The sequence below is a fragment of the Carlito syrichta genome, unplaced genomic scaffold (assembly GCF_000164805.1).
Source record: "Carlito syrichta isolate Samal-C Ts95f unplaced genomic scaffold, Tarsius_syrichta-2.0.1 Scaffold306594, whole genome shotgun sequence".
Lineage (NCBI taxonomy): Eukaryota > Metazoa > Chordata > Mammalia > Primates > Tarsiidae > Carlito > Carlito syrichta.
Genome location: NW_007250690.1, coordinates 227,542 through 252,846, shown reverse-complemented (window position 1 = coordinate 252,846; position 25,305 = coordinate 227,542). Strand labels below are relative to the sequence as shown.

Below are 25,305 nucleotides of genomic sequence, written 5' to 3'. Positions count from 1 at the left end.
TCATCACAGCAGATTTATAAAAACAATTTATCCCTAGTCCTTAGAACAGTTTGTTTTTTTCAGTGAAAATTGTGTTCCCCAGACCCAGTATTTAGTGATGTCAAAATTTCTTGAAGAGATTCAGTGAGATCTGAGAACAGAATAGACAATTGTGATTTTAGTCTAATTAGGTGCCATTCCATTTTTGCCAGTTTTTCCGAATTTGCGACTTGAGAACTTGAATTCAATTGTGAAAAATCATGCATAAAGATAAGACCTTTGGAACTAGGGAAGGAGCAGCTCTTGAAGGAAAATACATATATGCTCATGGTTTTTTCTCCTACAAAGGGCCATTTGTGACATGGTTTTTTCTCCTACAAAGGGCCGTAGGTAAGCTTAGAAATTTGCAAGTGTTTCTACATTTTTATTTGGCATACCTTTGGGCCATGTGCTTCAGGTATCATGATAGTGATGTAGCGTGGATTCTGTTTATTGACATGTTACCCACTCTCTCCTGCTCTGTAGTGGTGAATCCATGGCTCTTGCTATGAATTTTGTTGGTCCTAAGAACTCTTTCTTTTACTTATACGCCATCCAGCTGGAGAGACACCCTCTTAGCCTTCTGAATTCCAATGTAAATCTGCATATTCAAAGATTTCTTTTTTATTTGCTTTTAAAAAAGTATTTTTTTAAGTTTTTATTATTTTTATTAAAAATTTTTTATTTTAAAGATGTGGGGTGCAATACAGGGTTAGGTATACAAATGTTCATTATGCTGGTACCCTTTCAACAGATTTCTGAACTCATACTGTCTTTGATATTTCTTGAAGCTCCACCATCATGAGGCTGTTGTCCTACCACTGATGTCTGACATTTGGTGGATCTGCCTGGGACCACTGGTGACAGATATCTTTCTCCCCCCTGGAAAAATCCAAAAGGATCAATCTATGCTCTTCAAGAAAGTGTGTCAGACACACTTAAAGGAAGGCCCTCACACAAAGGTGACCTGAAGCACTCATAGAACTTAGAAACCTATGTACTTTAAAGGCAATGCCTACATACATAGTTAAGAAATATAGTAAAATCAACAAAAACTATTTCACCTGTTGTTCGCATGCAATGGGTAGTTCAAGATCACGCTGTAGCAGCCAGCTTCCAGAGGTCTTTGTGGCCCATGTGGCTTTATTTAAGGCCTATGAAACCCAACTTGTGGAAAAACAGCCTCTCACTGTATAAAAACATCCATACACCTGTGGAAAAGCCACCACAAACTGCAGCTCCACACCAAATTCAAATATCCCAGTGCTTATCTCTTTTTTTTTTTTTTTGAGGTGAAGTTTCACTCTGTCGCCCAGGCTGGAGTGCAGTGGTACACTCACGGCCACCCCAGTGTCGACCTGCTGGGCTCTGGCGCTCCTTCCACCTCAGCCTTCCAAGTAGTTGGAACTACAGGCACGCATTACTATACCCTACTAAATTTATTGTAGAGACGAGGTCTCGCCAAGTTGCCCAGGCTGGTCTCGAACCCAGGGCTCAGGCAATCCACTCACCTGTGCCTCCTAAATGCTGGGATTACAGGGTAGACTACCAAGTCCAGACATGACTATCACTTTATAGCCCAAAGTTTAAAGCTGCTGCTTAGGCTTCCCTGGTGATACATACAACTCTGCAAACCAGTTGCATGGTGTAATACAAGCCACCGCTGCACAGACAAGCTTCATCTCACTCAGTTCCTTGAGATTCAATATTAGTTTTGTTACACAAATTGCACTTTGTGTCTGTTTCTCAATGTTTCTGGCTCACAGCACCATATTCTAACACTTCCTTGAATTAAACTTCCCAATAAGGAGAGGCAGAGGCAAAGTCTGCCCTCTAAAGCATAAAGCTTGGAATAACAGAACTGAGTGGCTGCATTCTTTTTTTAAATGTTATTTTATGATAGAGATGTGGGGTACAAGTAAGGATTAACTACACAAGTAAGCTGCATGCAGGTAAAGTTTGGGCTTCTAGATGGCCCTCACTCCCCTGGCATAGGACCAGGCACCTTTTGTGTTGTTATGTGCCCCATTCCCTTCTTCCCTCCCCTGGCAGTGCCCAGTGACTGCCCATTCCTCCCTTGTGCTAATGTGATTAATGTTCAGGGCCCACTTGTGAGTGAAAACATATGGTACTTGGTTCTTTGTTTCTGTGATAGATCATTAAGTATGATGGTCTTCAACTCCATCCAAGTTGCTGCAAAATCCATGATTTTGTTCTTGTTTACTGTTGCATAGTACTCCATTGTGTATATGTACCACATTTTCTTTATCCAGTTCACTTCTGATGGGCAGTAAGGTTGGTTCCTTGGTTTTGCTATTGTGAATAGTGCGGCTATAAACATGCATGTGCAGTTGTCTTTTTGGTAGAATGATTTATGTTCCTCTGGGTGTATTCCCAGAAGAGGGATTGCTGGATTGAATGGAAAGTCAATTTTTAGTTCTTTTAGGACTCATCACACCACTTTCCATAGAGTTTGAACTAGCCTGTACTTCTGCCAACAGAGAAGTAGTAGTTTCTCTGCACCTGTACCAGCATCTGTTGTTTTTTGATTTATTAATGATGGCCGTCCTTACTAGTGTTAGGTGGTATCTAATTATAGCTTTGATTTGCATTTCTCTGATGATTAGTGAGGCTGAGCATTTTTTTCATGTGTCTGTTGTCTGCTTGTATGTCTTCCTTTGAACACATTCAGTTCTTTTCTGAAGTCAATTAGGTAACTCCTTCCATTTTTTTGTGCACAAAAAGCTGGAAGTATTTGGAAAAACTGTCTTCTTATGGAAAGTAGAGTGAAGTTTTAGTCCCCTCTAACAGGACTTGATTAGATTCCCCCTCCCCCCTCCTCCGCCTACTTAGATAGCCTGTACTTGAAACCAGTTTTACTCTCCCTAATGAAAAAAACAAACCAAACAAAACAAACACAAAAGACGTATGTTACAAGTGATTGAGAAGCTCACCAGCTAAATGGCTCTGCTGCTACATCATCAGTTTCAATTCTACTGCCAAGGGTTTCCCCAGGTGCTCTACATATGTTAGCTGTAAATGGTCTCTTCAAACACTCAGTGTAACACTTTTCTGGAAATGCTTGCTTCAGTCACACTTTCCAAAAGTAGGCTGGAAAAATTTCAAAAAACATGGATAAAAAATAGGATAAATAGGAAAATGATTCAGGAGATGCAATTGCATTAAGTTAAATGAGGTAATAGTTATGAAAGCACTTGGCAAAATTGTAAAATACCATCTGAAGGTAAGTTTTGGCTTATTACACTCTGTATAAATGGATTGCACAGCTTGAAGTCGACGGATTCTATTGCAAGGATTTTGGTAGGAACTTTAAAACCTAGTTTTACCCTCTCTTAAAGAAGTAGAGATCTTGAAATGGTCAATGATTTCTCTATGGAGGCCATGGTCTCCAAGTTAATGAATATCCAAATGGGACCAGAAATCAGTTTGGTTGTCTTAATGATTGGTGTTAGAGTTGGTAGGTGCCTAGAGTCATGTGAAATGCCTAATTCGCTGACAAAGTTGAAGATTTGATCATAGAAAAATGTTAACAACATCAACTCTAGATATGAAAGAAAGGAGATATGTATATTTTAGAACCAAAGAGGAATTATTCCCCTTTTTGTTTTCTTTGTGTATAATGTGAGAAAGTTGCTAAAACAATAATAGATTTTCTAAAAATCATAAAACAATATTGTAAAAAGCCCCATTCTTTGTCCTTGTACTTCTATATAAATTTACTGTACATATGTTTTATCCAGAAGATTAATAGGCAACTTGTTATTTTGCCTTTTTAAATAGTTTAAACAAAATGATGCATTCTCTTAAGTCTTAATGAAATACTTCCTTTCACTGAAAAAAAGAGATTTCTTTATGTGACCTAAAGTGTATAAGTTATGCTATAGTGCTAAACTTCAAATTGTTTCAATACAATTGACATATTAGGAGCTAATTTAAGCCTGACACAAATTTTGCCTTTGTTTCTGCACAATTTTGTTTGTGAAAGACCCTAGGTGTCCCATTGAAAGAGGACTGGATAAAAAAATATGGCACATATATATATGATGGAATATTACACAGCCATAAAGGACAAAATTGTGAATTTCAGAGCAACTTGGATGGACTTAGAGTCTATAATACTGAGTGATCTATCACAGAAACAAATAACTGAGTATCATATGTTCTCCCTCATAAGTGGACCTTGAACAATTATTGTAATACTATAAGAAAAGGATTGTGGGTACTGGGAAATTGCCAGAGGGTGAGGAGGAGCTGGATTGGCAGTAGTAGGAATCTGCCAGTGGATTGGGGGGGCCCACCTCATCAACAAGGGTGCCTGCATAATAAACATTTATATATTTAACCCTGAATTGTACCCCACATCTTTAAAATTAAAAATTAAAAAAAAGAAAGACCCTAGGTGAATGCAGTCACCTGCAGCCAACTGAACCAGCTGCACAGGAATTTACAAAACATACATGCACACATCTCAAATATCTACTCATTACCTCATTTCACCACATGTATTATGAGCCACACCCAGCCACACCTAATGTTAGAAATTTCAGAACCATTTTAGATAAACTTCCTTCCACCATTTTGTAATAACTCATTAAACTGCACTTCTTCAAACTTCATGTCTTTTTCAAGGCAAAGTACCATATTTACTGTAGTGTTTATGTACTTCATAGCCATTTCATATGTATAAAACTGTGTTGCCATTTTTATTAGTTTCTTATTTTTTCAATGACACCTGATGAAATTTCTAAGTGTTATGATTCCAACCCTAGTTTTTAAAATATTCTATAGTTTTTATTGTGAGATTTTACATAGTATGATAATTTTAATTTTAAGGAATGCAGATATTACATTACAGCAGAACTGACCAGATTTTAAATTAAACTTTTCATTTTTATTTATATTTTGAAGCAACAAGAATTTCAGTTCCCTATTCCCCCTTTTCCTTCACCCCAACGTTTTTGATAGTGCAGTTAACTTCTTTGCAAGACCCCTGCAAGTTTCCTGCTGGCAAGTTTCTGTGGGCAGCAAGCCTGTCTGGATTTACATGAACTGTGAAAGATTTCTTGAAGATACACACTTTTGAAGCTGGGCAGAAACCTGCGGGGGGTCCTTCTTTAGGTTCAAATATATTAATTGATGGCAGTCACGCATCCTTGTTTTTCCATGCTCTGAATTTGAGAGGTTTAGCAGTCAGAATATCACACGTATGGTATATGCCTTTTACTCTGTTCTTTATTGTTTCATTGGTCTTTAGAAACACATTATCCCATTCATCATGTGTCCTGTCCTAACTTAAAATATAAGTTAGAAAACAAAATGCTCAATGAGGTGAGGGAAATTGACTTGTTTATAAAAGCTGAGAAGGGATATTAATGTTTGTTAACTTCCTCCTACATGCTAGGAAGTTTGTTACTCTGGTTGCTGGTAACACACCTCATTCAATCTTCAAGGTATCCCATATGATACCTTGGAGCTCATGGAAGGTCATTATCCCAATTTCAAGTGGTGTTATAGCATGTGTCAGTTTGGATCTTCTAATAAGTGAACGTGAAGATGAGATTAGATTTTCAAGAGATTTGTGGGAAGAATGCCTGTGAAAGATAAAGGAATAGTGGGCAGGAGAGTCCTTGGGCCATGATGCAGGTCGACAGCTGGAAAGGGAGAACTTGGTAAAAAAAAAAAGCCTCAGGTTGTTCGCAGTTCTGATAAATGTCAGCCAGGCCAGTGTTTTGAGACTCCCGAGCAAAAGAAGCATGTTAGAGGAGTCCCGTACTGGGTAGAAATGACCCGGTTCTACGATTCCTGCCATGTTCAGTTACTGGTTGGGAGTAGCCCTGGGGAAGCATAGACTCTGTGAGCTCCAAGTTGGATCTAAAGATGTTAGCAGCAGGACGCTGACCATCAGCTGTGATCTCGTGAAAGTTTCTCTTGAAGGGAGATTTGAGCAGTATGCCACCGTAACCACCACAGTTATAATTCAGGCCAAGATGTCCAGAGTTCTTTACATGGCTAATGTATGAGAAGGGACCACCAAAAAAACCTGGAATTATTTTTTGGAGGGCGGGCCTCCTGTAGTACAGACTTTTCCCACTAGGTTAGTGTTCTGGGACTCTATCGGCATCCGTATACCAGCTCACATTGTTGTGAGAGGCTGTGGTCAGTTTCAGTTAATTGGTTTTTTTTTTTTTTTTTGGAGAGTCTTTCAATGTATTTGCCCATTTCATGATGGGTGATTTATGACATTTATGACTGCACCTGCGCACGAGCTGAGGGTTCAGCAGTTTGTGACCAAAACCAGCATGTCCCCAGTGCCCCCCCCTCCCTGCCTATTCACCCAGTCTAGCCCTGAGTTACTTTTTTTTTTCCTGGATTAAAAAAGTCCTCAAAGGGAGACGTTTTGCCAATGTGGAAGAGGTGAAACAAAATGGCAGAGGCACTAAAAGGCATCAAAATGGACGAGCTTAAAAACTGTTTTGAGCAGTGGAAAAAGTCTCTATAGGTGTGGTGTATCAAATGGAGAGTACTTTGTAGGTGGCTGATGTTTAAACATCAATACACAATTTTTTTTTTTTTTTGATTTGGAGTCTCACTTTGTCACCCAGGCTGGAGTGCAGTGGTGCGCTCACAGTGTCGACCTGCTGGACTCATGCCATCCTTCCACCTCAGCCTTTCAAGTAGCTGGAACTACAGGCACGTGCTACCATGCCTGGTTTTTTTTTTTTTTTTTTTTATTGTGGAGATGAGGTGTCGCCAAATTGCCCAGGCTGTTCTCAAACGCGTGGGCTCAGGCAATCCTCTCACCTCGGCCTCCCAAAATTCTGGGATTATAGACTTGAGCCACCACGCCCAGCCTATAAATACACAATTTTTAAATTAATACCTTCTGGTTTTTTTGGGGGGTGGTCCCTTTTTATACAGGGTTGGTGGCAGCAGTGGTTTCACACCAAAGTAATTCCCTTAATTACCTCCAAACAATATCACCTAAATAAAATGTATGGGTTTGATATACAGACGCTGCTTGTTTCATTTAAATCTCCCCTATAGAGAAATGTAGATGCCACTTAAGAGCAATGACAGAAAGCAACTTTCTAAGGCAGTGGTCCTTAACCTTGGCAGCACATTAGAGTCAGGGTGAAGAGACAGTTCACGTTTCCTACGGCTGGTCTGTAACTTGGATGAATCTTGGACCAATTAAATCAGAATCCCTGAGCAGTAGGGGAAGAGAACCTAGGCATTAGTATTTTTTAAGGGTTCCCAGGTGATTTTAATGAGCATCCAGGGTTGAGAGTTACTGTTGTAACGATATCTTTCTGAAATAAAAGAGTAGGTACATCTTTGAATATTCTTCTAAGTATCTAATCTTTCTATGAGTCCCTCTCATACTCACCCCAGAAAGTTACTTAATTAGTTCAGGAATGTTCCCAGAGGTCATCATGTTTAAAAATATTTTGTGACAGGAATCTTATACTAGATTTTCCTTCATCCAATTTACTTTTTGCATTCATATGTCTGTTTTCAGTATACTTTAATTTGAATACATCTGTGTCTTTTTTTATAAAGCAAAAATCATGATATAAATTATCACAAGAAAGGAGTCTCAGTATTCTGGGTACAGTTCAGTGATGTGGGTTTCTGAGTATCCAGAACCTTAGGGAATTCTGAATGTAGTGGTAGAGGGAAGCCCTTCCACCTTCAGTGGGAAGGAACATTGCCATAGAACTTCAAAACTGGAAAGGAAAATGGTTAGGAAGAGAGAGTATAGACTCTAATGAACAGAGAGTTCAGGTTGAGTATGCTTTATTTATAATTGCATTTTTTCTTAAATTAATATCAATAAAAGTAAGACATGTTTATTGTAAAACTTTGGAAAAAGACAACGTAGATGAATGTAAATAGTGTATTTAAAAAGCAATGTCAGTTATTTTTTCAGAACTCTAAGCTTCTCAATATATTTACCTCCAGTGTATCTTAAATTTGTTAGATTAGGATGGATTGACTTAAGAGTAGCCATTGGTACTTGCTCTCCATTGCAGTACTAGTTTTTCTCTGATATGGAAAAAAAACAAACAATGACAAAAAAATCCAAAGTATCTTCTTATCTGCAGTAGCAGACCAAGAGTGGAGGTGGAACAGTGGAAACTACTGAAGTAGGAAACAGGAGGCTGCATGATCTGTGGAAAAGTTAAAAATAATAATAAAACTAACAGAAAATTGAGTTTTAAAAATTATTACTATGCATTGGCACTCTAAATGAAGTCAAGGATAAAATAGTCCTCCCTAAAATATATATATAATTTTAATGCCATATGTATTATACATCTATTATATATATTTTTTTCTTGGTCTAAATTCTAAACTTCAAATGATCACATTTTTATTCTTTTATAAAAATTACATTTTACATTGCATTCTCTGTGGAGAATTTATACTGTTGACCACTGACATACGTGAAATGAGCTACCGATCTTGTTTCCAGAGTTCGTTTGTAAAGGTTCATCATTCTTCTGGCTGGCATAGGGCATAGGTTGTCTCCAACCCCTGTGTCAATACATATTCCTGCATTTAGACAATAGATTAAAAAATAAACAGTGGTGGCACAGCAAGTGTAAGACGAACTAGAAATTGAGTTATTTCAAACTTGTTGCTCTATCTGAAGAACCGGAGTTTTCACTTGTGCTTACAGTATAAATGTGAAACAGTGTGGGATGAAAGATATAATATTTTTATTTTGTAAGTGGAAGTTTTAGTTCTTATGCAAAATATTTTATTGAATTCAAACAATATTTTTAAAAGTGAAATTTACTTTTTATACTTGTTCATTCTTTTAAACTAAAAATTTAATCAGGAAATAAAACAATGCATCAGTAAGACAAGATAGGGAGACGTTTTGGTTCTCCTAAAATTCACTATTTTTTTTTTTTTTTTTTTTTGAGTCAGAGTCTCACTCTGTTGCCCAGGCTGGAGGGCAGTGGCATGCTCATGTTCACTGCAACTTTGACCTGCTGGGCTCAGGCGATCCTTCTGCCTCAGCCTTCCAAGTAGCTGGAACTACAGGTGCGCACCACCATACCCGGCTATTTTTAAAAAAATTTATTGTAAAGATGAGGGCTCAACAAGTTGCCCAGGCTGGTCTTGAACTCCTGGACTCAGGCAATCCTCTCACCTCAGCCTCCCAAAGTGCTGGGATTACAGGCTTAAGCCACCATGCCCAGCAAAATTAACTTTTTAAAAGAAATTGGCATGATTGTATAAAACACAAAATTTAATTTTAAAATGTACTGTCTTTATATCTTTTCAGACTATTACTCATTCCATTTCACAATTATCACTAAAAATAATTTTGTTGTATAGAGAGGAGAGTGTTGAAAACAATCTGTTCTCAGTGCCAGGTATGTCAGGTGTGCCATTGCTCAAGTGCTTTAGCCAGGAGTTTGGAAGTCACTGACACGGGCCTTGTACTTTTTTCTTTGTGTCGTTTTTTTCCTTTTTTTTCCATTCCTCCTTCTTCTTTGGCTTGCTCCTAGTACCCAATCGCCAATGGCAAGAAACGTCTCCTAGAAAATGTAGAAAGAATATCACTAATGATATTTACAGTACTGGTTTTCCTGTGTTGTCAAAGAGGCTTAAAGTAATCCTACCTCAGATCTGGTCAAGGATTAGCTGTGAAATCTTCAAAAAATCAGTGAGATTGATTTGTCCAATGCTAAAGGAAGCGTGATGAGTATTCTGCTGGGAAAGGTAATTGTATTTGGGTTGTCAAAAAGAGATTGGTCAGATTCAATAGTCACCGTATACTATATGTTTTGTTTAGCAGAGATGTTTAAGCAGTTAATTGTTCTTTAATTGGTAAACAAAGCTGGCAATTTCTTTTTGAAGGTGCACAATTGAGGGTGCAAAAGAAAATTAGGTCTCTATAGATTTAGGGTTTTAAAGCATAGAAGTAGATGAACCATAAGATTGGAAGAGTTGTTTCACACCTGTACTCCTGCTTCAAACAGAATGACATCAAAGTACTCTTGGAGAGATAGGAAAGAAGAACATGTTAATGAAGAGAGTTGGAACTAGTGTTCTGAATTCTCCATTTCATTTCTGTATAAACAGTTGTGTGAACAGGACAAACCACCTACCATCTAGGTAGAAAGGAAGAAATGGGTAATGGAGTCAATGTAAGCCACCCTTTAAACTACTTGTAATGCTGCTTTAAAGATTTACTTGCGTTAGAAATATGTTACAAAAAGTATCCTTTTCATTTGGTGCTTTTGTCAACAAGAAATAATTCCTGAAATCATACAAATTTTTCACAAAAATAAACTAGAGGAGACTATCATTAACTAAAACATATGACTAGAACTCACATACCTATAACACATTCCAAGTGGATATAACTAGTACCGTTAAAATGATCGGTATTATTTTCATGATCATACATATTTTTATTTTATCTATCTATCTATCTATCTATCTATCTATCTATCTATCTATCTATCTATTTATTTTGAATTGGAGTTTCATTCTGTCACCCAGGCTGGAGGGCAGTGGCACACTCACGGCCACCACAGTGTCGACCTCCTGGACTCAGGTGATCCTTCCGCCTCAGCCTTCTGAGTAGCTGGACTACAGGCATGCACCACCATGCCCGGCTAATTTTTTTATTTATTGTAGAGATGAGGTCTAGCCAAGAGCCCAGGCTAGTCTCGAACCTGCGGGCTCAGGTAATCCTCTCACCTTGGCCTCCTAAAGTGCTGGGATGATAGGTGTGAGCTACCACGCCAGGCCTATCACACGTATTTTAATTTCTAGAATTTTATTTAATGAAGTATCCCTCAAACATACAAGTCAAAAAGAATAATATAGCCGGACCCGGTGTGTGTGCCTATAGTCTCAGCTCCTAGGGAGGTTTAAGAGGGAGGATCACTTAAGCCAATGAGTGCAAGGCCATAATGTGCTATGATAGCCATGGCACTCCAGCCTGGACAAAATAGCGAGACCCATCTCTCTCTCTCTGTCTCTCTCTCTCTCTCTCTCTCTCTCTCTCTCTCTCTCTATATATATATATATATACACACACACACACACACACACACACACACACATATATATGTATGTATATATATGTAATATTTTATATAGTTGTAATATTTTGTGATTTTTGCCTCAGCTCTTTTGAAGAAATAAAATGGCAGTCACTGTTAAATCTCTCTGCCAACTGCTTCCTCATCCTGTTTTCTTCTCTTTCTTTTTCCTTAGTGACCACCTTGCATTTTGTGATTGTCATTGTCATGTATGTTGGCAGTCACTATATGTTTCAGGAGCTAAGCCAAGTAGACAGTGGCTTTAGCTCTGCTCACTACTTTGCATTTCAAGTCCATGGAAATTACATCAGACACCTTTTAGGCATTTCAGACATCAGATTCTCTCATCATAACTTCTCTTTGGGACTTTGACCACCCATTTCAGCCATTGCTACTGCTGCATCAATCATCTCACTCTGAAGAAACCATCAACCTTCACACAAGTGCCACTGGGTAGCACTCACCATGCCCTGTCTCACTTGCTGCCTCGTGCCATTTTCTTAAAGACAGGTAGGTCGTGCTATGGTCTCAAGCATGCATACCCCAAAGGATGTGAGAGGACTTGATCAGGGAAGAGGGAAAAAACCAAAAACACCTGTGTAGTCAAGCTTCAACCAGTGGGTGATGGGGGAGCCTGCACATACATTATTTTTTCTTTTCTCCATGGATTGAGTAGTCATTTATACAACTTCTCAGAAGACAGTCTTACAAGATGATTGATAATGATTAATACTTTGAACTGTTTTTTCTTTCTTCTCTGTCTTATCCCCTTTTGCTTTATTTTTGTTCTATGGAATTATACCATCTATTAAAGCAGTAAGCCTCTACCCTAACCACACTTGGGAGGCCAGGTAAAAAAGAGATATTTATCTTATTTCAGCTCTGTCCTTTTAGCTTTATTTTTCTATGTTATATCTATTATTGATGTGTGTTTGGAAAAATTATAATTTACTTTTCCATTTTGACTAAAAGTCACTGATTCTATCTTTGTGATTGTTCACTTGCTGAATACACAGTATTAGTTTTGTACTCACCAAGAACTCTTTAGCATCAGTTATTCACATATTTCCTATTACATATAAAATGATATGAACAAAGGCTTACCAGAAAATCTGACATAGAAGAGGAAAGTGATGGATTTGAGTTTCATTCATCTTCTTAAACGCTATTCCCAAAGTCTCAGTATTTTGACAATCTTTTCTGTGCTTTGAACCTACTTACATCACTGTAGATAACTCATGCTGGACTTTTCCCCCCCATATTTGTCTTTCTCCCAAGACTGTGAACTTGAGGGCAGGAATTGTGTTTCATTCATTTTTGCAAACAACATAGTGCCTTGCCCACTTGACTCTTAATGAATGTGGAATGTATCTGACATTTGGTATGTATACAAATAAACAGGCATATACCCTTTGAGTATTTATATGCAATTCTCTTGACTTCTTCCCTGAATATAGAGCACTGTCAGTCTATTGTTGACAGTTTACTGCTGTGATGCATGTGTGATTCCTGCTGTTAAGTGCAGCTGTTTGAGCAAATGTACTCACTGATGTGTTAGTTTGTCTGGGAAAGGGCATACTCTGCAAATAGCATACTTCCAGTAATTCAAGACATTGTCCATAATAGGTCTCTATAATATCATGAGAAAAGTGTCTCATTAGCAATAAAAGCTTTTAATGTCACTCTTCTTAATGAAGGATTGCAATAGCATTCCTCATTAGGCAAGAAAGGCAACTTCATGGATGAAGAATTCTTGAATGATTGGATGAATGTTGTGAGTGAGAAAAAACTGTAATCGCAAATAATTCCAAGGTTTAGAATTTGGATAATATGAAAATATGATTACGTCATTTTATGAAACAAGGAAATAGGATAAGGGAAAGATGTATAAGGAAAGTAGACGAACCTAATTTTGGACTGATTTTAATATTAAAGAATACTCATTCATTCAATAATTAATTCATTCAATTTAAATTGAGCACCTATTATTACCAGACATTGTGGTAAGCTCTAAGCATACAAATGGTATTTTCTATCATTCTTTTAAAGAACTTGTGTCATCAAATTTTCAGGTGACTCTAATACAAATAGAATAATGATTCTGTTAGATGAGACAATATGAATTAAAAATTGTTATAATTGAACAGGAGATACTGGTACAAAATTAATAAAATGAAATAAAATTAAAAATATTTGTGTGAATAAAACTTGATGTCTGTTAATAGTGTGCTATGGCATCCCCCCAATTAAATATGTTTTTAAGCTATAGTAATACAAGTGTACAACGAAACAAGGGGTGTAAAACACATTTGTAAAATAAATAAATGCCTAAGTGATAATCCATTGTAAACTTTTTACACCACATCTAGGGTATTGTGCTCAATTCTAGTTGCTACATTTTTAACTTCAGTCAGTCAACCGGATGAGCTTCATTCTATGTCATATATAGAAACCTTAGAGAAGCTAGTCACATTTAGGAGAAAAAGGACTTGAAATATTTGGCCTCACTGCCAAATGGCAATGTCAAAACTGATGCCACTTTGGTGGAAATACTAGGAAGAAAGATTTGACACAATATAAGATGTAACAGCTTAATAGCTGAATTCATCCTGTGTGAATGAGGGCTGTTCACACAAAAGTTAAATGCAGGGAGGTAGCAGAAGGAGCTCCTATTAACAGGCAGTGGACTTTATCACTTGCTTAAGTTTTGTGGGTATTAACATTCTAACAGCAAATCATTTCTTCATTCTAAAGCCACAGGAACAAAGGATTCCATATAAAAATATATATATATGCATAACATATATATATATATAATGTATATATTTTACCAACTTAAAGACTAAGCAGGAGGAAGGAGATCCATAAAATGACTGCTCTTTAATGCTCATAGGTGTTTTTTCCATCAGTTATGCTGCAGAGTAACATTCTCACACAGAAGGAAAAATAAAGGGTATATTAATTTACAAGACTGGTTGGAGAAAAGGTAATTATGCTTGCATGCAGATAAAAAGGTCACATTTAAAGATTCTTCCACTCTAGCATGTTAAAAAAAGGAAATTTTCTTTAATAAGAGTCTATTAGGAGAACATGATATATTTTAACTCTGAAATCCAGTTGAATTTGCAAAACTAAATAAATATGCTGGAGTGGGTACTACTAATTTTTGTAATTATTCACTCATCTGTTCACACATTTATTTCTCAAAGAACAGGAAATAAAGAATAACAATAAAAGGTTATTCTGCAAAATAACTTACATTGTAGTAAGGAAACAGGAAGCCAACAAACGATTGAAATGTGATGTGATAAGTGACAAATGTGAAGCAGTGGTGGCCTAATCAACTCTGCATGGGTCTGAGGGTGATTTATAGGATTGCTCTCGAAGAATTAAATTCAGACAGAGGAGAGAGAGAACATTTAAGTATGAGGCAGCAATATGTGTAAATTCACAAAAATACAATACACTAAAATCTAAATGTTATCAGGGTTTTGTGAGTAGTTCAAAACAAAAACAACAACAGTATTTAACAATTATTTATTCCTATCATGGTCAAGGTTCTTTTCTAAGCATATTATATGTATTCACTAATCTAACCTTTTTTTTTTTGAGTCGGAGTCTCACTCTGTCGCCCAGACTGGAGTGCAGTGGCCTCTCCCGGCCACCGCAGCCTCGACCTGCTGGGCTCTGGTGATCCTTCCGCCTCAGCCTTCCAAGTAGCCGGAATTACAGGCATGCACTACCACGCCCGGATGATTTTTTGATTTGTTGTAGAGATGAGGTCTTGCTGCCCAGGCGGGTCTCGAACCCGTGGGCTCAGGCAATCCACTCACCTCAGCCTCCCAAAGGCGCGGGATTACAGGCTGTGCCTGTAATCTAATCTTAACAGCAATCTTGGAGCAGTCTGGCTCCAAAATCTTTACCTTTAACTTTCATGTTATATACTTTCATGAAGAGATGTCTTGATGGGCATGCTAATTGCCTTGATCTGATAACTATATATTTGTATGTATCGAAACATCCCTATGTACTCATAAATATGCACAATTATTATGTGTCCATTAAAAATAAATAAATAAATAATTGCAAGAAAAAAGGATGCTGGGAACACTTAAGAAAATAAAAGAGATGGTTTAAGAGTTGATTGACTATTGTTTATTGACAGTATGGGAGATTAGATACCTGTAAGCCAAGTGAAGTAGGACCCAGGGACATAGCTAGAATATGTACAAACTGCTGCTGAGAGGGCACATTACTCCAAACACTTTAGAGAACAGTTTGCTACTGTCTTGTAAAGCTGAGGAGGTTCAACTCTAGACACAATTGTACTCCAGGGAGTCTTCTGTACACGTGCTCCAGAAGACAAGTAGAAGGATAGCATGTTTGTATCAGCACACACATAAGAAGCTGACATCCAAATGTTCATCACAGCACATCAGCAGTAATAGTGGGGTAGGTGAAAACATTGAGGTGTATGTACATGGTAGTAAAAGTAAATGTGTTACAGTAATAACACAGATAGATCGCAGGAAGATCATACTGGGCAAAAAGCATAAATTGCAGAATAACTAAATAACACATAAAGAATATGCTAAAATTATACAATATACTTCTTAGGGTTACAAATACATGGTAAATGATTTTTTAAAAGAATATATACTTTAAAATTTCAAATTGTATTTTTTCTAAAGGGAGGGCAGGGGATAAAATATGGTAGGAATGTATAGGTGCATGTCACAGTCATGTTCAGTTCACTGTGTTATTCTTTATATATTGCACATACATATTTTATACACATATTTATAAATAGTCTTTTTGGATATACTCAACAATTACCACATTTTGTAAATTTATAGGTTGATACTTTTTTATTTCAATATTTCTAAAATTAAGATGCTTCCTCAAATTGATAACCCTATAAAAGTATAATGATCAGTGCTTTTCCTTTTTTTAAGATTGGAAAATATAGTTTATTTAAAAAGTAAATTAGTGAGAGAGAGAGAGAGACAGAGAGATAGAGAGAGAGAGGGAGAGAGGGAGGGAGAGAAAGAGGAGATTCACCTCTCTGAGTAGGGAAGGGGAACAAAGCCAGGAAACATGACTACGGCCATAACTCAAAGAGAACATGGCCACACCAGAGTCTGGTAAGGCAATAGCAAATGGCTGCTTGCGGTTGAATGCTTTTACACATTCCTTTTTGATGAGGGCAAATTATTAAGGTGGTTGGGTGGTGGTCTGCTCCACATCATCACAGAGGGACAGGTAAGTATAGGAACTGACATCAGGTGATGGACAGCAGGCAGATGGATGGGTTAGTCACAAGACTGCTGCCATGGTGATGGGGTCAGTGTCATGTAGGTCACAAAGGACTGATTAGGCTAACGTGGGTCTTATGGGTAGAGGCAAATACTTGAAATAGAAATGCTAGTTAGCACAAAACAAACTGGGAATGGGGATTGTAAAACAATTATCAATTGCTACCTCTGAGAAACCAGTTCTGTCCTTGGCTAATGATTAGAAGGTAAGATAAGTGAACTGCTAGATAAACATGAGATTTAGGCAATGTTAACATGACTGCTCATTGGGTATATTAAATCCATGTTATATGTATTTTCATTTCCTCCTCTTGCTATTTAAAAATATTCTTATTTGTACGTGAGAACTGGGATGGGGGTCAGTCTTCTGTAGCTTCTTCCTACTGAGCAGGGGTCATAGAACTGTCCCTACCTGTCTAGAGTAAGAGGAAGGGATGAGAGGACAAAGGCCATGGTGTCGCTAAGCATATTTAATATCTGTATACAAAGCACTGTGTACAAGCATATAGTATTAGAATTAATATATATTATAATAAAGGCCATTATAGCCACAGGTATGATATACTAAGGCTTTGATATCTGGTAAAATGTATTTATAAATAGTTACCCCAGTGAGCTTGATACCCACTTCAGGAGTCCAGACAGTTCCCACTGTTGCACCAATGAAGTCCTGAGTCCATGTGTGTTTGTTCCTGCTGGATCAGTGTTTTTCTTTCTCAGCTGTTTTCAGAAGATAATGCAGTGCCATATAATCAAGGGCTTCTTTGATCTACTGAAATACAGCAAGAAAAACTATTTTAATAAAGAATACTCTGGGAATAATTATGATAATATCCTTGAAACTATGTAGAGGATGCATGAGACTATGTAGAGAATGTAGAGAATAGGCAAGGTATGAGACCACAGGGGTAGATAGGGCTACATTAGTGAGGAGGTTGTATGCCGCTGAAGTTATGCATCCCATAAGGAATAAGAAGCTATTAAAGGGTTTTATGAAGGGAAATAACATGCTAGAGTTTATATAAAGGAAACTAGCATGATAGGTTTATATCACTTTATGAAGGAAAATAATGCAATGAATTTATATGACTTTTTAAAACTGAATTACTATATTGTCCTGAAGTAATTATTTTTATTCAATGCTTCAATTTTCAAGCAATAAATTATTATCCTTATTTAAAAAAGTAAACAAGTGACAATAAATGCAACAATAGTTTTTAAAAAAATAATATGGATCCCAAATGAGGTTGGAGTTTCACTCTCATCTGACAGAAAATAGGCACTCTCTCCCTACATGCTGGAGTGGTGTCAGAGGAGGCCCAGTGAAAAGCAAGGACATTTACCATTACCCATTGGTAATGAGGCCATCTCTACCACAATATCAATGTAAGCCACACGGGGAGCTGAAACTCTCATCATATCCAGCAGTAATTAGGAGTTCGTTCTGCTCCCCACTGAAGACTAGCAGTGACAAAGCAGTGCCCTTTTGACTGATAGAGTGGTGTCATAAAAAGTCAGGTAAATCAGAAAATTTAAATAAAATCCAAAGCTTCATAATATATTACAAAAATATTCATATTTCACTGAAAAAAGTTATACATGATACTAAGAACTAAGAGCTAAAGCAGAATAAGAGAGAACAACCAACAAATACTAATACTGAGATGGCAGAGCTGTTGGAATTATCTGAGAAAGATGCTCGATAAGACTGCTTCAACAAGCAGGTATTAATACAAACACTTGTGGCTCAAATATAAAAACAGAAAACCCCAGCAAAAAAAAAAAAAATGTAAAGAAGAAACAACTGAAAATTTTAGAACTGAAAAAAATACATGATAGAGTTCTATCACTTTATAAAGAAAACACAAATAACTAAAACAAAAAGCTCAGTGGAGTGAGCTCAACATCAGAGTGTAGGGAACTGAAGAAAGAACCAGTGAAATGGAAGACAGAACAATAGAAATTACCTAATCTGAACAACAGAGAGAAAATCGAATGGGCAAAACCCAACCAACCAACCAAACAAGAAAACAGAAGGATCTGTGGTACTGTAACAAAAACATCTAACATTTATGTTTTTAAGTCCTAGAAAAATTTAGAAAAAGCATGAGAGAATACTTGAAGAAATAATGGCCGAAACAACCCAAAATTGGCAAGTGATATAAACCTACACATTCAAGAAACTGAATAAATCTCAGTTAAGATTGTCAGAAAAATCCACTTTGAGACACATAATAATTAAAATTTTGAAAACTAAAGACAAAAATCTTTAAAGCAGCAAAAGTCAAACAAGTCCTTACCTACAAAAAAAAAAATTCAAATGACAGTGGATTTTTTTTTTTTTTAATCACAAACCATGGAGGCCAAAAGGAAGTAGAACAATGTTTTTCAATGGTAAAATAAAACATATTTCAACCCAGAATTTTATACCTAGAAAAATAATCCTTTAGAATGAGGGGGAACTCAGATGTTCTCAAAGGAAGAAAACCTGAGAATGTGTCACCAGCAGACCTACCCAAAAAGAATGACCTAGTTAAGTCCTCCAAGAAGAAACAAAACAGTTAAATAAGGAAACATGAAAGATCAGAAAGTAATAAATAATATGGTAAACAAAAATATTGGCAAGTACAACAGGCATTCCTTTTTCTCTTGAATTTTCGGCCACTGCACTCCAGTCTGGGCGACAGAGACTCCAACTCAAAAAAAAAAAAGAAAAAAAAGAAAAAAGAAAATGAGGAAACATTCATGAACAGAGTTGAAGTTAAAGTAAAAATTCCTGAAGAGCTAAAACCATGACTTGTTGATGACTGGGACTTAATTACCAGGCAAAAACAGCTCTTTTATCTCCCTGCCAAGAAGAATGTGGATTCCATTCTAGAGGATTATGCAAATTATAAGAATTCTCGTGGAAACACAGATAATGAGTATGCTGTTAATGAAGTTGTGGCAGGAATAAAAGAATACTTCAATGTGATGCTGGGCACTCAGCTACTCTACAAATTCGAGAGGCCACAGTATGCCGAAATTCTTGCAGATCACCCTGATGCTCCCATGTCCCAGGTGTATGGAGCACCACATCTGCGGAGATTATTTGTGCGAATTGGAGCAATGTTGGCCTATACACCTCTGGATGAGAAGAGCCTTGCTTTATTACTGAATTATCTTCATGACTTCCTAAAATACCTGGCAAAGAATTCTGCGACCTTGTTTAGTCCCAGTGATTATGAAGTGGCCCCTCCTGAGTACCATTGGAAAGCTGTGTGAGAGGCATTCGTGCTCACTGTTTGGATCTCTGTAAACACGTTTTGTTCTTAGTATTTCTCTTGTACAAACGATGTACATTGAAGATGTTAGTGTATAACAGAATTGATGTTTGTTTTCTGTTTGATTTTAAACAGAGAAAATAAAAGGGGTTATGGCTCCTATTTCCTTTTCTTACTTTTTTTTTCATTCAAACTTACCCAGTGTATTCAAAGATGGACAACAGAGAGACATACTGTAGAGTGTTTTATTGCCCAGTTGACAAAGCTGCTTTTGAATGCTGGTCATTCTATTCCTTTGACACTACGCACTTTTATAATACGTGTTAATACTATATGACAAAATGCTCTGATTACTAGTGCCAAAGGTTCAATTCAGTGTATATAACTGAACACACTCATCCATTTGTGCTCCTTTTCTTTTTTTTATTGGTGCTTAAAGTAAAGAGCCCATCCTTTGCAAGTCATCCATGTTGTTCCTTAGGCATTTTATCTTTGCTCAAATTGTTGAAGAATGGTGACTTGTTTCATGGTTTTTGTATTTGTGTCTAATGCACGTTATAACATGATAGACGCAATGCATTGTGTAGCTAGTTTTCTGGAAAAGTCAATCTTTTAGGAATTGTTTTTCAGATCTTCAATAAATTTTTTCTTTAAATTTCAATAAATAAATAAATAAATACATAAATTTAAAATAATTAAAATAATGCAGCATGCATTCCCTAACCTCAAACTAAAAACCAATAACAGAAAGATAAAGAAAAGTCTTCAAACACTTAGAAGCTAAACAGCTCATTTCTAAATAATCTATGAATCAAAGAGAAAGTTTCAAGGGAATTAAAAAATACATTGAACTAGTTTATTATTATTATTATTATTTTGAGTCAGAATCTCACTCTGTTGCTCAGGATGGAGTACAGTGACATGCTTATGGCTACCACAACCTCAATCTGCTGGGCTCAGGCGATCCATCTGCCTGAGCCTCCTTAGTAGCTGGGACTACAGGAACACGCCACCGTGTGTAGGTGACCAGCACTGACCAAGGGTGGGTTAGGACCCGCACCAGAGAATCTGGACAGCGAGAAGAGACTACTCGGAGGCAGCTCTTCTGGGAACAGTCTGATCAGGACTGAAGCCAAATTTTATTTGAACTCCTTCTAACTTATATACCATTTTCTATACCCTCCAGCAGTGTGATAATCACTTACTGGGGGCATACAAGTTCCGTGCTTTACAAACTATGCATCAGAAGACCACCACGAGATCTGCAATTTCCAAGCAAACAATTCGAATTCCATGATACCTGCCATGCTTACATTAAGGTCACAGGTGCACAATTTCAATACAAATCGTTCAAAGTGTTTTCCAATGTTCAGTGAATCATTCATATTATACTCTTTGTTCTATACCCTGATTAATACAAAAAACTTTTCTAAGTTAACTCTAGGTTCAATCCAAGTTCACTGACTCCCAATATTTTTAACGATTAATATTATCAACTTAACGCTATACTATAATCTATAAGTTTAGTTAAATGACTTAACTGTCAGTTATACTATTAACCTATTATGATTTAATGTAATGCCTTATAACTCAGTTAAAACTTATTCTTAAACTACCAAACTTTACTATAATTCATATGTCTAAACTTTAATTTTTATATGATCTAGTGATTGGACTTTAATACTATGCTATATCCTATTAAGCTAATACCTCATCATTAATTCTTTTATAAATCGTATAGTAACTATTATATTTGAATAATGTAGCAAAAGGAAACAAAACAGCAAGCATAGATTTACGCAACTATGAGTGTATATGTATATATTTTATCCTAACAAGTCTACTCTAAAAATCAAATAGTAGCTGTCACACTCTTGAACAAGGAAATGCAGGGCTGCCAAGATGGCGGCCATGGGCTGAAGCAGACAGAGTTTCGGTAATTAATGAAACAAAAGAAAACGTTCTACCTGGCTAGGGGCAGGGTGACAAAACTATCATGGTAATTTAGTTTCTAATCTTAACCCTAGGGGAAACAGCTTTGGGAACAAGAGCTGACTACCCAGTCTACCAGGAAATAGAAGTTAAAAAATATCTAGAAAGAAGTAAAACTTAGAAAGACAGAGAGAAATAATTCTGCTATGCACTTTCCATCAGGTGTATTGAGATTTACTTATAAGTTTTACTGCCATGTATGCACACTGGTCACTAATCACACGGCAATATTATAGGTATAACTGATATCCTATGTCAGAGGCGATCTTCCAGATGGGCCTTTACAGGCTTCAGCCATGTAGCTATAGATGTTGGCTCCCAACAACCATGCCTGCTAATTTTTTTATTTATGTAGAGATGAGGTCTTGCTAAGTTGCCCAGGCTGATCTCAAACTCCTGAACTCAGCCAATCCTCTCGCCTATGCCTCCCAAAGTGCTGGGATTATAGGCCTGGTACCTGGCGTATTGAACTGAATTAATATGAAAATACAATATATCAAAATTTGTGGAACACAGCTAAAACAATGCTGATAGGAAAATTTGTAGCACTAACTGCATGTAAAACGGGGGAAGTCTCAAATCAATAATTTAATGTCTCATTTTAAGAACATAGAAAAGGATTAAAATAATCCCAAAGCAAGCAGCAGAAGAAAACAGTAAGCCCAGAAATGATTCCAATTAAGAACAGAAAATCAGTAGGGAAATTCAATGAAAATAAAAGCTGATTCAATAAAATCAATAAATATCTAGCAAGACTTACCAAAAAAAAAAAAAAAATTCAGCCGGGCTCGGTGGCTCAGCCTGTAATCCCACGCCTTTGGGAGGCTGAGGTGAGTGGATTGCCTGAGCCCGCGGGTTCGACACCCGCCTGGGCAGCGAGACCTCATCTCTACAATAAATCAAAAAGTCAGCCGGGCGTGGTGGCGCGCGCCTGTAATTCCGGCTACTCGGAAGGCTGAGGCGGAAGGATCGCCGGAGCCCAGCAGGTCGAGGCTGCGGTGGCCGGGAGCGGCCACTGCCCTCCAGTCTGGGCGACAGAGTGAGACTCCGACTCAAAAAAAAAAAAAAAAAATTCCATGGCAAAATCCAAAGGCCTTAGGTTACTTCCTAACAGGAATGCTGTTGAGTGACTTTATGTGTGCTAATCTAGTCCATTTCTACTAATGTGATTTCCGTTGCACACAGAGAGTACTTTTAACTTATTTTTCTTGATTATCAAAATATTTCAACATTGATACAACCACTTTCACATTATTTATATTTTATATAGTATCATTATAGACCTCCATTGTGAAAATTCTGGGCAAATGAACTGATTAAGACTATGTTTTCTGGATTTCTGATGCTTTGGTATCTGAAGAGACTGACCTTAAAGAGCTTGTCTCTCCCAGGAATAGCAGACTCCTAGAAAAGATAGACAACTTGCCTAGGAGTGTGCTTTTCATATGCAAACCAATCAATTCAGAGTCCATACCCAACCTAACTCCTTTATTGGACTTTCACACTGTGGATCACTATCCATCTGCCATAATCACCCAGGGCTGGCTATTCAAATGACTAGGACACCACCTATGCCCTTATTTCTACCCTGCCTTGCCTGTTGCTTCCTAAAGAAACTACAATAAAGACTCCTGCCCATGTTTCCCCTCACTCCCCTCTGCCTTCTGATTGACCCTGGTTCTTCCCTACATGGCCTCTCCCCCACAGCTTGCTCCCTTACCTTTGGAAACTGTGAGTCGCAATCAATGGCAATCATTTCCTGGTTTGTTAGCCTCATCACACCTAAATAATAATAAAACCTAGATTTTCAAACAGCATTTTAAGCAGGATATTGCAGAGTGACGCTTGGGTGTGCTACGGGTCTTTGAGTCTGGATATGATGTATGTTGTATCTAATTCTCTGCATAAAGAATTTTGGTCAATCAAAGATGGGCAGAATATCTGGAAAGTATTAGCCATGCTGGCCTTCTGGGGGCAAAACTAGAAAGTCTGTACTTATGGCTTTTATGACATTGAATGGTGATCATATAAAAAGCACTCATACTATGAAGTTTCAAAGTTAATAAAATATTTACCAATGTTTTATCTCATTTGAACCACACGAGGCTACCATAATACTTATTTTATAGCTGAGGAAATGGAAGCACAGGGAGCTTGTGAATTGCTCAAATTCATGGCTTTTGAGTTTCTGAAATGTGACTATTCCTAACTAAGTGCTTTGTATACCCTGAATCATGTTGTTACATTTATACTAACCATAATGATTCTCAATAAAAAATAGTGCCAAAAATCAAAAGCCAATGGAGGCTCCAAATTCAGAATAAATTTCAGAAGCATGACACCATGCATTAATTTTGAGATTCAGTTATCTAATTTTCTTTTACCTAAGGCTCTTTTTGTTTAATCTCTATTTTGCCCTCTTGTTTCTACCATTTACCTGAGTGATTCATGTTTTTTGTTTTTGGGTTGGAGTCTCACTCAGTCGCCCAGACTGGAGTGCAGTGGCGGTTCCCGGCCACCACAGCCTCGACCTGCTGGGCTCCAGCGATCCTTCTGCCTCAGCCTTCCACGTAGCTGGAACTACAGGTGCGCGCTACCATGCCCGGCTAATTTTTGATTTATTGTAGAGATGAGATCTCACCAGGTTGCCCAGGCAGGTCTTGAACCCGCGGGCTCAGGCAATCCACGCACCTCAGCCTCCCAAAGCGCTGGGATTACAGGCTGAGCCACCAAGCCCAGCTTTCATGTTATTTTTAATTAAGCATTTTATCTGGAGATAAGTATAGATTCACATATAGTCTTAAGAAATGATACAGGGAGAGCCCATGTACCATTTATCCAGTTTCCCTTAATGGTAACATCTTGCAAAATTACATTACAATGCTGCACACATGATAATGATATTCATTTAATTGAGAAACAGCATTTTCCTTATCAAAAGGATCTCTCCTAAAGTAGCCATACCCACATTCCTGTAGTTGTTACACCCTCCTTAATCACTGGCAGCCACTAATTTGTTCTTCATTATTTCTGTATTTTTTGGCACTTCAAGAATATTATATAAATGAAAATATACAACGTGTAACATTTAGAAAGTAGTAGAAATATTTCACCCCTTACTGATCTCCATCTAAAGCTAAGGGGCCTGCACTTTGCATTTTCTCTGGCCGACTCAAAACACATCTTCAGTGGACTGCTATCTGAAGTACATTCAACTGATGGGCAAAAATAATATTCTTTGGGTAAAGGCATTCCAGAGCTCTACCTTCAATCCAGAGCTTCTTTCTCTCATTCTCAAAGAATGACCCCTTTCTCTTACTTGATTAAAAAGAAAAAGAGTTGCCAGGCTCCGTGGCTCAGCCTGTAATCCTGCGCCTTTGGGTGGCTGAGGTGAATGAATTGCCTGAGCCGGCAGGTTCGAGACCCGCCTGGGCAGCAAGACCTCATCTCTACAATAAATAAAAAAATCAGCCGGGCATGGCAGCGCATGCCTGTAATTCTGTCTACTTGGAAGGCTGAGGCGGAAAGATCGTTGGAGCCCAGCAGGTCGAGGCTGCGGTGGCCGGGAGCGGCCACTGCACTCCAGTCTGGGTGACAGAGTGAGACTCCAACTCACAAAAAAAA

The 25,305-nt window shown here is 37.6% G+C and overlaps 1 pseudogene across 1 annotated transcript; it reads left to right on the top strand.

Annotated features, from left to right (window-relative positions):
- The first annotated feature begins 16,236 nt into the window (after nt 1-16,236).
- LOC103265489 lies at nt 16,237-19,690 on the top strand (annotated as a pseudogene). The gene is made up of 2 exons (XR_002482251.1): nt 16,237-16,255; nt 19,155-19,690. The product of XR_002482251.1 is annotated as a mortality factor 4-like protein 1 (transcript).
- Nucleotides 19,691-25,305: the final 5,615 nt, after the last annotated feature.